We start from the raw sequence: 11,520 nt of genomic DNA, 5'->3' as shown, positions 1-11,520 counted from the left end.
ATTACCTAGGGTTAGGTTTGTGCAGCCCTAGCTTGCACCCAGGGCTCCAAATCATAGAGCAACTGGGCAATCTGACAATGCAGCTGTGCACAGTTAGTTTCGGTTCCCATAAACAGCATATCTGCGCACTAAAATCACTCATAGGTCACAGATCTTCCATGCACAAGGCTAGCATGGCAGATCTGGAGCTGATCTAGGCAAACCCTAGCAATTCAGGGCTGCCCAGGGAGCAGAAATACATCCAACATAGAGAAGAGATGAGGACAGCAGGTATAGGCATACATGTTTATACCTGAGATGGCTGAGAGAGGGCTCGGTTCCAGCTGTGATGGGTGGCAGTACCTCCCCCTTCCTTCTTCTTCCTTCTTCCTTCTCCTTCTTCTCCTTTTTCTTCTTTCTTCCCTCTCTTCTATCCCACGGATTTCAGATCTGTCAAGGGCTCTAAAATGAGCCCAAGACCTTCCTATTTATCGGCCCAACCCTCACTGAGGCTTGTTTGCCTGGGAAGGCCTCTATTGAAAATCAATTTTTAAACTGATTCAGACTGATTCTGGGCACACTGGTGGGGTCCACAGTGAACCAAGGGTATAAGGTGGTCCCTCAGACTTCCCTCTATCCATGGAGGGTGCCCATGTTCATATTGGGTGGTCCCCATAATTAAAAATGTACTATTTCATTCACTGGGCGATGTCACTGGGCCTTGCTGCATCGCCCAGTGCCATCGTCCAGAGAATTCTAGCAAGTTGAAATTCAATGGGCTTGCACAGAGGTTTGACCCTTGGTCAGGGTATTGTCCCCACATGCCCCATAGGAGATTTTACACACTTTTACAGAGGTGGGTCCCACCATTATAAGGAGGAGAGAGATTACCTAGGATTCAAACCATATATCAGGCAATGGGCTGTACATCTGCAGGGGTCTGCTGTCCACCTACTGACAGGCATGTAGGATGATCCACACAGGGTTTCTTCATCAATTCAAGTCACTGGGGTGATGCTCCACAGTGATCCTGGTTTCCTGATCAGGGGTTCCTGTCCTTCAATCAGAATTCTAGTCAGCCAGGGGCAAGGTTTGACATTTCTCCCCACCTTATAAAAATTTCACCCTCGAAATTTTCCTACCTTGCATTTCAAAGAGTTGAGGATATTTTTCTTTCATTTCATCCTCACGTTCCCATGAAGCTTCCTCTACCGGATTGTTTCCCCATCGAACCTTTACAAAAGCGATGGTGCGGTTATGAAGGTTATGCTCCTTTCTATCCAATATCTCTGTGGGTTGTTCTTCGTAGGTCATATCCACATCCAACTGTTTCGGTTCAGTTGACAGTACATGTGTTGGGTTGTTAATGTACTTTCACAGCATTGACACATGAAAAACATCGTGGACGCCCGACAAAGATGGTGGTAACTCAAGTGGGTATGCTACGGGTCCCACTTTATTAAGTATTTCATAAGAACCAATAAATCTTGGGCTCAATTTGCCTTTCTTATTAAATCGTAGCAATCCTTTAGTTGGAGATACTCGAAGGAATACTTTTTTTCCAACTTCAAACTCAATGTCCTTCCTTCTATTATCCGCATAACTTTTCTGTCTTGACTGGGCTGTCTTGATATTTTCCCTTATAATATCCACCTTGTCGCAGGTCGCTTGTATCATCTCAGGTCCGAGATACTTTTGCTCGCCAACTTCATCCCAATATAACGGAGTTCTACATTTTCGTCCATAGAGTGCTTCGAATGGTGCCATGCCAATGGTGGAGTGATAGCTATTATTATATACAAATTCCACCAAAGGTATGTGAGCATCCCAACTGTCATTCATTTCCAAAACACAGGCTCGGAGCATGTCCTCCAGAGTTTGAATAGTTCTTTCTGATTGTTCATCCATCTGCAGATGGAAAGCTGTGCTAAGATTTAGTTGAGATCCCAATGCCTTCTGCAACTTCTCCAAAACCTTGAGGTGAACCAAGGATCTCTGTCAAACACAATACTGACAGGCACGCCATGTAACCAAACTATGTTTTCAATATATATGTGGGCAAGCTTCTCCATTGGGTAACTTATCTTGATGGGTATGAAGTGTGCCGCCTTCGTCAGTCCGTCTACAATCACCCAAATTGCATTCATGCCTTTCCTGGTGTTGGGCAGATTTGTCACGAAATCCATAGTGATTCTTTCCCACTTCCACTCAGGTATGGGAAGTGGCTGCAACAATCCATACGGTCAGTGTCTCTCTGCTTTTATCTGTTGACAGGTGAGGCACTTGGACACATATATTGCTATGCTCTCCTTCATTCCCATCCACCAGTAATACCTCTTCAAATCTTTATACATTTTGTACCCCCGGGGTGGATTGTGTAGGGTGAGTTGTGCGCCTCTTTAAGGATTCAGTCTTGGATGTCAAAATCATCAGGCACGCATAGTCTATCTCAAAATTTCAATGCACCATCATGGGCCAAGGAAAAATCTGGGTCCTTATGGACACCTTGTTGAACTTCCCAAATTACTTTGGCCAGCTCGAGATCCAATGGTTGCTTCGAAATTATTTCCTCTCGTATCGACGGCTGCAGGTTCATAGCTGCTAATTGCATAGCCATTCCTTCTATCACGAGCTCCAAATCAAATTTCTGAGCTTCCTCTATTAACTGCTCACTTATGACCAAAGATGTGAGGGATGCAGTCTGAGATTTCCTACTTAATGCTTCTGCAACAACGTTGGCCTTGCCAGGGTGGTACTGGATTTCACAATCATAGTCTTTCACCAATTCCAACCACTATCTTTGTCTCATGTTCAGCTCCTTCTGGGTGAAGAAATACTTCAGACTTTTGTGGTCGCTAAAGATTTCACTCTTTTCACCGTATAGGTAATGTCGCCAGATTTTTTTAACGCGAAGACTACCGCTACCAACTCCAAATCATGAGTGTGGTAATTCTTCTCGTGTTCCTTCAACTGCCTGGAGGTTTAGGCAATAACTTTTCCTTTCTGCATCAAGACGCCACCCAATCCTATCCTAGATGCGTCGGTATATACTACCATTCCTCCAGTTCCGTCTGGAATGGTCAAAACTGGAGCTGTTACCAAACGGTTCTTCAATTCTTGAAAACTTTTCTCACATGCTTCATTCCATTCAAATTTGGCTCCCTTCCTTGTAAGTTTTGTCATTGGTGCCGAAATCCGTGAGAAATTCTCAATAAATCGTCAATAATATCCGGCCAGTCCTAAGAAACTTTGTATATCAATGGCACTCTTCGGAGTTTCCCATTCAAGAACCGCTTTCACCTTGTCCGAGTCTACTTTAATACCATCCTTGGTGACGATGTGTCCCAAGAATCCGATCTGGTGAAGCCAAAATTCACATTTGCTGAATTTGGCAAAAAGCTAGTGTTCTCGTAACCGCTGCAACACGAAAGTAAGGTGTCGCGCGTGTTCTTCCTCATCCTTAGAGTATACCAGGATGTCGTCAATGAATACTATGATGAATTTATCCAGCACATCATGGAATACTCTATTCATCATGTCCATGAATGCTGCCAGGGCATTGGTTAACCTAAACTACAAAACCAAAAATTCGTAATGCCCGTATCGAGTTCGGAACGCCGTCTTATGGATATCACCGCTCTTGATCTTCAATTGATGGTATCCCGACCTAAGATCAATTTTGGAGAAAACTCGTGCTCCTTGCAACTGATCAAATAGGTCATCGATACGCGACAACAGATATCGATTCTTGATAGTTAGTTTATTCAGCTCGCGGTAGTCGATACACAACCGCATACTACAATCCTTCTTCTTAACAAACAGCACAAGTGCTCTTCAGGGTGATACACTGGGCCATATAAATCCCTTCTTCAGTAGGTCTTGAAGTTGAACCTGTAACTCTTTTAGTTCGATTGGCGCCATCCGATATGGTGCCTTTGATACCGATGCTGCACCAAGAATTAGATCAATCATGAATTCTATCTCGCGGTCAGGCGGTAGCTGCGTCAGATCTTCTGGAAAGACATTAGGGTAATCTCTGATGACTTCCAGTTCTTCCAAAGGTTTTATCTTTGCCTCCATGTCTAACACCGTGGCCAAAAAGCCTTGACATCCATCGTCAAGCAACTTGCGTGCCTGGATAGCCGATAATGTTATTTTCCTGGATTTCTTCCTTGGTTCACTTTGATATGTTAAGATTGAACCATCCCCCAACTTAAACATTATCTTCTTTTTTGCACACAAGACGTTTGCACCATAGGCCGACAAATAGTCCATGCCTAGGATTATGTCAAAATCATTTATATCCATCTTTATTAATCGTGCGGTTAGTTTCTTCCCACAAATTTCAATATGACAAGGGTCATAGACCTTCTTCAAGTTCATGACACTCCCTATTGGCGTGCTGACTACTAGCTCATGCCTGATGTCTCTCGATTGATCTTTCATCTTACTCATAAAGGTCGAGGAGACGAAAGAGTGGGTCGTGCTCGAGTTGAATAGTACTCATGCGGGTATGGTTGAGACATTCAGGGAACCTAGGGTTTGTAGGTAATTTTTAGGTTACATACAGTAATCCAATTAGTCCCTATAAGTTAGTAGTGTTCAGCAACTTACATGTTAATACTTCAGGATTCACCTCAGCTTCTTCATTCGTCATCGCAAACACCTTTCCTCGCGTCCAATTGTCCTGCGGTTGGAAAGTCCTAGCGTAGGGCTGATTCTGCGAGTTGTTGTTGTACCCTCGTGTTCTACAATCTCTGGCCATATGCCCTTCCTTATTGCACTGGTAACACTTAAAAGGGTGGAGCAGTAGGTGCTGAGGCTTGGCTCACTTGACTTGTTGCTGGTCAGGCTGGCGAAGCTGTTGTTGTTGCTTGGCTCATTGCAGGTTGAGCAGGTCGATTAAAGGTGGGGTGAAAAGGGTTCTGACCCACGTTCGACCTACGATACAAAGTCGAGACAGAACCTGAATTGCTTCCGTGGTAAACTTTATTTGGCCAGGCATAGGTCTGGAAATTGTTTGGCCTTTTGCCCACGGACGACGTCACAGCTTTCTCTTTCTCTTTCTCCTTAAATCTATCTTCCATGGTTTTCACCTTGTCGACCATCTGAGCATAATCCCTAATGTCCATGATTGACAACACTGATCTGATCTCAGTCTTGAGTCCTTTCTCAAATTTCTTTGCCTTACTAACTTCCCCTTTCAGGTGCTCCGGAGCAAAATGGAACAAGTCCTCAAATCACTGTTGATAATCTAGCACCGACTTGGTTCCTTGCACCAGTGCGATGAATTCTGCTTCTTTCCTGTCCCTGAAACTCTTTGGAAAGTAGTTCTTGAAGAAAACTTCTTTAAATTGCTCCCATGTGGGATTCGGGTGAGTAGCTTCCAAATTAGGCTTTGTAGCTTTCCACCAAGCTTCAGCTTCACTCTGCAATTGATAACCCGCACATATAATCTTTTGTGAATCCGTGCACTCAAGTACATCAAATGCCTTTTCTAGGGCACTGATCCACCATTTCAGCTGCATTGCTTCAGAAGTTATTTTGGAAAATGCAGGCGGTTGGAGTTTCTTGAATCTTTCCATAACCTTGGCAGTAGAGTTCTCCGCTAAATGTTGAGGCACAGGTGGTGGAAATAGTACGGACTGATTGGGTGGTGGAGGTGGTGCAGCGCGTTCGTGCATCATGGTTACAAACTGAGTAGACATCTGACCAACCAATTCTTGTTGTTGTTGCATGGTCCGCATCATAGTGGTCATGAATGCAGTCACGTCACCAACTGCCATATTTGGCTGAGGTGCAGCAGTAGTGGCTTGAGCAGCCGCCGGTGCTTCTGATGAAGCAGCCGCCGGTGCTTCTGATGAAGCAGCCACTGGCGCTTCTGATGAAGCAACCGATGCTTCAGAATTTTGGGCCTCAGTTCCGATAGGCAGTTCAACCTCTGGTACAACTCGAGGTTGTTTTTCTTTACGACCACCACGAGAACCTCTTCTGGTGTTAACCATTTTTTCTTCTCTGAAAGGAGGAGCGTGTTCAATATTCCAATATCATCCGTATGGATCAACAATTATTTCCTAACTAGAGCAGGTACAAATCTAATCCACAGTTCCAATGAGTTCCATGAGTCACACCAGTAAGGTGGATTGTTAGATTACATTGTCTTGGTTTATTATGTTATGTGTCTTATTGAGTGCATTAAGTTTCACTTTCTTATGCATTTTATGTATCAATATACTATGCATGGCACGATATGAGAGATTTCAATTTTTTTTTAATAAAAGATTTTTAATTATTTACCTGGTCTAACAAGCAAGCATCTCCAGCTTCTTTCCGGTCACAAACTCCATAGTAAGCAAAAATTCTATGTCAGCTCTTACCTCTTCAGCTAAAGTCATAAAATACTCTCGCTCTTCTGGTTCACTAATGGCAGCAATGGCTAAATAAAAATCCAATCGATTCTCGGCTCAGGGCAAAACTAGTCGTATCCGTCTCAGTCTCTCTTGTAGATGTCTAATGTAAATCATATTGCCGGGGTTTCCAGCCTTGGCCAAAGTGATAGGTCCTGTAATAAGGAATGGTTCTAAGCATCATGCTATACTTAATTAAAAGAATTAAGTACATATTTATAGAAATTTAAATGATTAAGATTCAATTTAACTAATCTGGGTTGGCTCGAGGTACCCTATCGTCTAAGTACTTCGATTGGTTAGACAGCCTATTCTTGGTTGACCTAGTTTGCGATTTAGGTAAGATCTACACTTCCCACATGTAGTACATATGTATTACGACATACCTATGTAACTAAGTCTGGTTTACACAGCAACACCTCAGTCAATTTGTACATCACATTATTTGAGCATGTAATAATTAGATAGTACACACCATATCCCATAAGTACATCTACACATATGTTTATCTCTATATATATTCTAAATATTTATTGTAGATACATCCATACAATCTTCCCAAGCCCCTATATGTTTTGCTCAACCTTATCGAGAAATTTTACCCCTTTAGGTTTAAGAAAGTTGTGTTTGTTTAATAAAGTACTAGTCATTGTTATTTTTATTATATAGTTTTTTTATATTATATATATATATATATATATATATATATATTTTAACTAATTAAGGAAATTCATATTTTTTTTATGTCCATTAAGGGTAATATGATCAAATCTCAAGTCCTTGTATGTAAATAGCCCAAAATAGCAAAATTGCACACACTGGGCGATGTCTCTGGGCATTGCCATATCGCCCAGTGCCATCGCCCAGAGAATCTGGCGCAGGCTTTTTATATCCGAGAGGGCCCCATTTGACTTCTAACTTCTTCTAAACCTCTCTAAACACCTAGGAGAAGTACTTGGAGGGTGAGGGGACCATCTCAACACCAAATCTTGGCATTTCCTCAAGTCAATCACAAGCCTACACGTACCTAGGTGAGTTTTCTTAGTTACTTTGTCTTTTCTTTGAATTCTTTTTGTTCCCTCTTGCTTAGGTTAGGGTTTTGTCAACTTTCTTGTCCTAACCATGTTATTTTCTTCTCTTTTTGTAGAAAATGTCTACCAGCCACCGTACGACTAGGAAATCGGTAGCCCAGAAGCGACTATGGGTTGAGTCAGAAGATTCTTCAGCATCCATAGTACCTCCTTCATCTCCTAGTGATGATTCCTCTCCGGAGGAACCCAACTTCGATCATTTTCTCTTCTCTAGGTACGAATATGCTAAGGAGTGGAAAATTTTTGAATCTCTAAAGATTGTGAATGGTCGGGTAGTCCGGGTAGAAGACTTTCACCAATACAATCTCTATACTAGGTTCAACATTTTGGGTTGGACCCCCATGTTGGCACCCACCGAGCCATGATATCCTTTCTTGGTTCGGTACTTTTACTGCAACCTAGGGCCTTCTAGTTCTCAGGAATTCGGAGTGGAGAGTAGGGTGAAGGGAGTAGATATTAAGCTGACCACTACCCTATTGGCAGAGATTTTGGGTTTGCCTGACACAGGAGAGAGGTTTTACTATCAGTCACGGATGGACATTTCAGAGATGTTTTCATTGGAGACCAGGAGGACGGTCTTCAAAGCATTGACAGGGTCACAGAGCACACCTAGGTCTGAAACTTCTTACTAACCTAGTGCTGGGGTCATTAGTAGGTGTGTAACCTACAACATTTATCCCAAGGGTGGGAACAGAGGCAGCATATCCATGCTAAGGGCGTACATCACATACTGTCTCTTGGGAGCTGGGAAGGGAGGTCTAGTTATTAACCTTCCGTATTTATTGCTTCAGGTAATGCTTTACCATGCTTGGAACCCAGTTGATGGGAACCTTCCTTACGGGAAGTTCCTCACTTTAGTCTTCCGTTACTTTGGGATTCCATTGGAGGTTGAGTACGCTGAGAAAGACCGATCCAGGCCTATTGACATGACTTCTATTCTGAAGATGAAAGTGCCTGGAGAGGATCCACTAGAGGGTGAGGAACAGATGATGACTGGAGATGAGCAGCAGGGGGAGGAGCAGGGTGGTGATGCGCTCGATGAGGGGTTGGAGCAGGGAGACTTTGAGGGAGACACCCATGGCTTACATGTAGAGGAGCAGGGCATGGGTCAGGGTGACTTCGAGGGCTTTGGCACTCAGTTTACTAACTTACCTTCCTATGAGGCGACCAGTGCTACTAGTTCTCAGGTGCTAGGGCCTTCTAATTGGGCGCAGATGATGACACATTTCCAGAACCTCGGTACCCAGCTCTTTGATATGGCGACTCGGATGGACCAGGGCTTCGCTTCCTTGGGGAGCAGAGTGGGATCTGTTGAGCAGCGACTAGATTTCTGGGACAGATTCTACGGGGTTAACTCTTGCCAGACACAGCCTCCTCCAAATGACTTACCTCCCACCGAGTAGTTCTTGATCAGCTCCTGCCAGTCCATACTACGTGTTTCAGACTATTTTCCTTCCATTATGCTTATGTACTTTCTTTCTTTTTTTGAGTTGTACTTAGTTTAGTGTTTTTTTTTTTTTTTAGCTATGTAATCATTAAATTTTCAGTTTACCAGTGAAACTTATGTAGTGGCTTGGCCACAGTTATCTTTTATTTAATGGAAATTATGCATCTTTTATTTAATTGCAACTACCTCCCCTGTAGGTTTTAATTATTACATATTTTATTATTTCAAGCTTATTAGTCCTAGTCTGCACTCCATGAATGTAAGAAGAGCCTCACACTCTGATACCAAGCTCTGTCACACCCCAAACCACCCCCTGGGAGGATTAGGTAGGTGACCCAAATTGCATAATGGCAATTCGCCAAATCCCATGAATCTAGAAGCAGTGCTTACATTCACGGAACCACATTCATCTCATTACCATAAGTAAGATCAGAGTGCTGCAGTAAAACTACAATTTCAATAAATAAAGGAACCATAGTGATACGGAGAAGCGATGATAATATATACATAAAAAGGTTTGTACATATCCCACCAACCCACAAACATAAAGACAAAGCTGACAAGAACAGAACTACATACATAAATATATACAGGGTGAGCATACTCAACCCCAAAAGAAAAGAAAGTAAAAACTACAATAGGACCACAGTCAGAATGGGGATGAACTCCTAGCAAGAATAAAAAGGAGTCCCCAAAACAAAAAGCATCAGAAGCACTTCTCAACGGTCTTCATCAATAACCACCAAGAAAGTACGCAGAATCGGTATGACCTCCGTCGGGGTCCACACCAATATCAACGTAACAACCAGAACTCTCCTCCTCGAGATAACCCTCCAGGCCACACTGGCATCCATCTGCAAAATCATCTACGAAAAACAATGTATAACAGAGTGTGAGCCCCACTGAGCTCATGAGCAAATAACATCAATCATGCATGCATATGCAATCACAATTCACAGTTCATATGATCCTACATGATGTGCAAGTTCAGTTTATTATTAGCCACCTAACAATACAACTAAGTCAGGTCAGTGCTACTACAATCCCCAATACATGTATCCCTAGTGCGGGCTTCTAACACTTTCCCGCGATACACCCATTGAGTTGTCAGAGAGGACCAGTCAACCCCCGCATCAGTCACCAAGGTCAGCCCTACCAGCCCTCTGTGATTAACCTGTAGGGCAATCCATTTCTTTCCTCTTTTCTTTTCTTTGGCTTACAGCCCATATTCACCATTCCGATGTTCTTTCATTTCTTTTCATTTCTTTTCTCATATACATATGGTCACCCTCACAAGCATCCAACACGTAAACCCCTGTTGGCAAGGGTGCGTAGCATGGGTGATGAAACTCTAGCCCCATGTCTATATGGCATCATATGAGTCGGGTGGTGTCAACCGCATCCCATTCTACGGGCTACCACAGGTTTCATCTCCAAGCCGACTACGGCATCTAGTCTAACAATCACAATCATCATATAAGAATTCACAGTGTTGATCAACAGACAGTCATTATATGGTGATTTGAGTAATTTGAATAGAAGTAAATAACACAACATATATAATTCAATTCTTATTAGCCGGCATAGCATCATAATTACACATGCACATATGATAGTATTATTCACTCACCTGAGTTTGGTTCTAAATACTCGGTTGCAAACTCAGTTCCAACAGCAGTCTGGTTGTTGACCTCGAGCGCAGGATCCATTCCTAGATATAAATCAAAAGTTGTCATATTAAGTTTTCAGCCTGTCACTGGTACTCCTAGGGTTAACCTAAGCTTACTGGGTTGACCCAATGTTCAGTTGGTTCACACTTGGAATCACTGGGCCTTAGGTCATGTCCCGGTGAATGGTCCAGAATTAATGGCATAAGGGTAAAATGGTCATTTTCAATTGTTGTACCTGACCCTAGGTCAGATCAGGTCCACAGTGTTATCCACAGCTTGCCTATGCTGTAGGACCAAGCACAGCAGGGTTTCCTTCACCTGCGGGACCCACTAGGGTTCCAAAGTGTTCCTCCACCAAGAACAGATGTGGGGAAGGGCTTTTTGGTCATTTCCCAACCTCCCACAGTGTCCAAAAGCTAAAGGGTGAGTTTCCCCAAAGTCAGATCAGCAATACAGCGACTTTCCATTCACTGGGCGATGTCTGCATTGCCTAGAGGCTGCAATCGACATTTGGGTTGAGTTCCCAAGGTTGGGCCCACAGGGCTGAGGGCAGACTTGATCCTATGCATGTCAGGGGGGTTAGGTAGCCCCTGGGATGACCTTCAATTTGATCCTAATGGATCCCCCACTGGGCCCACCATCAGGCTGCCAATGGCTACCTAGACAACCCAATAAATAGTGTCACACGGTTTTTCTCAATCTTGGAATTCAATTCCAGCCACATGCAAGGCTAGAAATGGATGCAAAACAGGGTTTCATGGCTGTGATTACCTAGGGTTAGGTCTGTGCAACCCTAGCTTGCACCCAGGGTTCCAAATCATAGAGTAATAGGGCAATCTGGCAGTGCAACTGTGCACAGTCAGTTTTGGTTCACATAAATAGCATATCAGCTTACTAAAATCACTCATAGGTCACAGATCTTCCAT

Source organism: Telopea speciosissima, chromosome 8 (genome assembly GCF_018873765.1).
Source record: "Telopea speciosissima isolate NSW1024214 ecotype Mountain lineage chromosome 8, Tspe_v1, whole genome shotgun sequence".
Lineage (NCBI taxonomy): Eukaryota > Viridiplantae > Streptophyta > Magnoliopsida > Proteales > Proteaceae > Telopea > Telopea speciosissima.
This window is presented reverse-complemented; position numbering follows the sequence as displayed.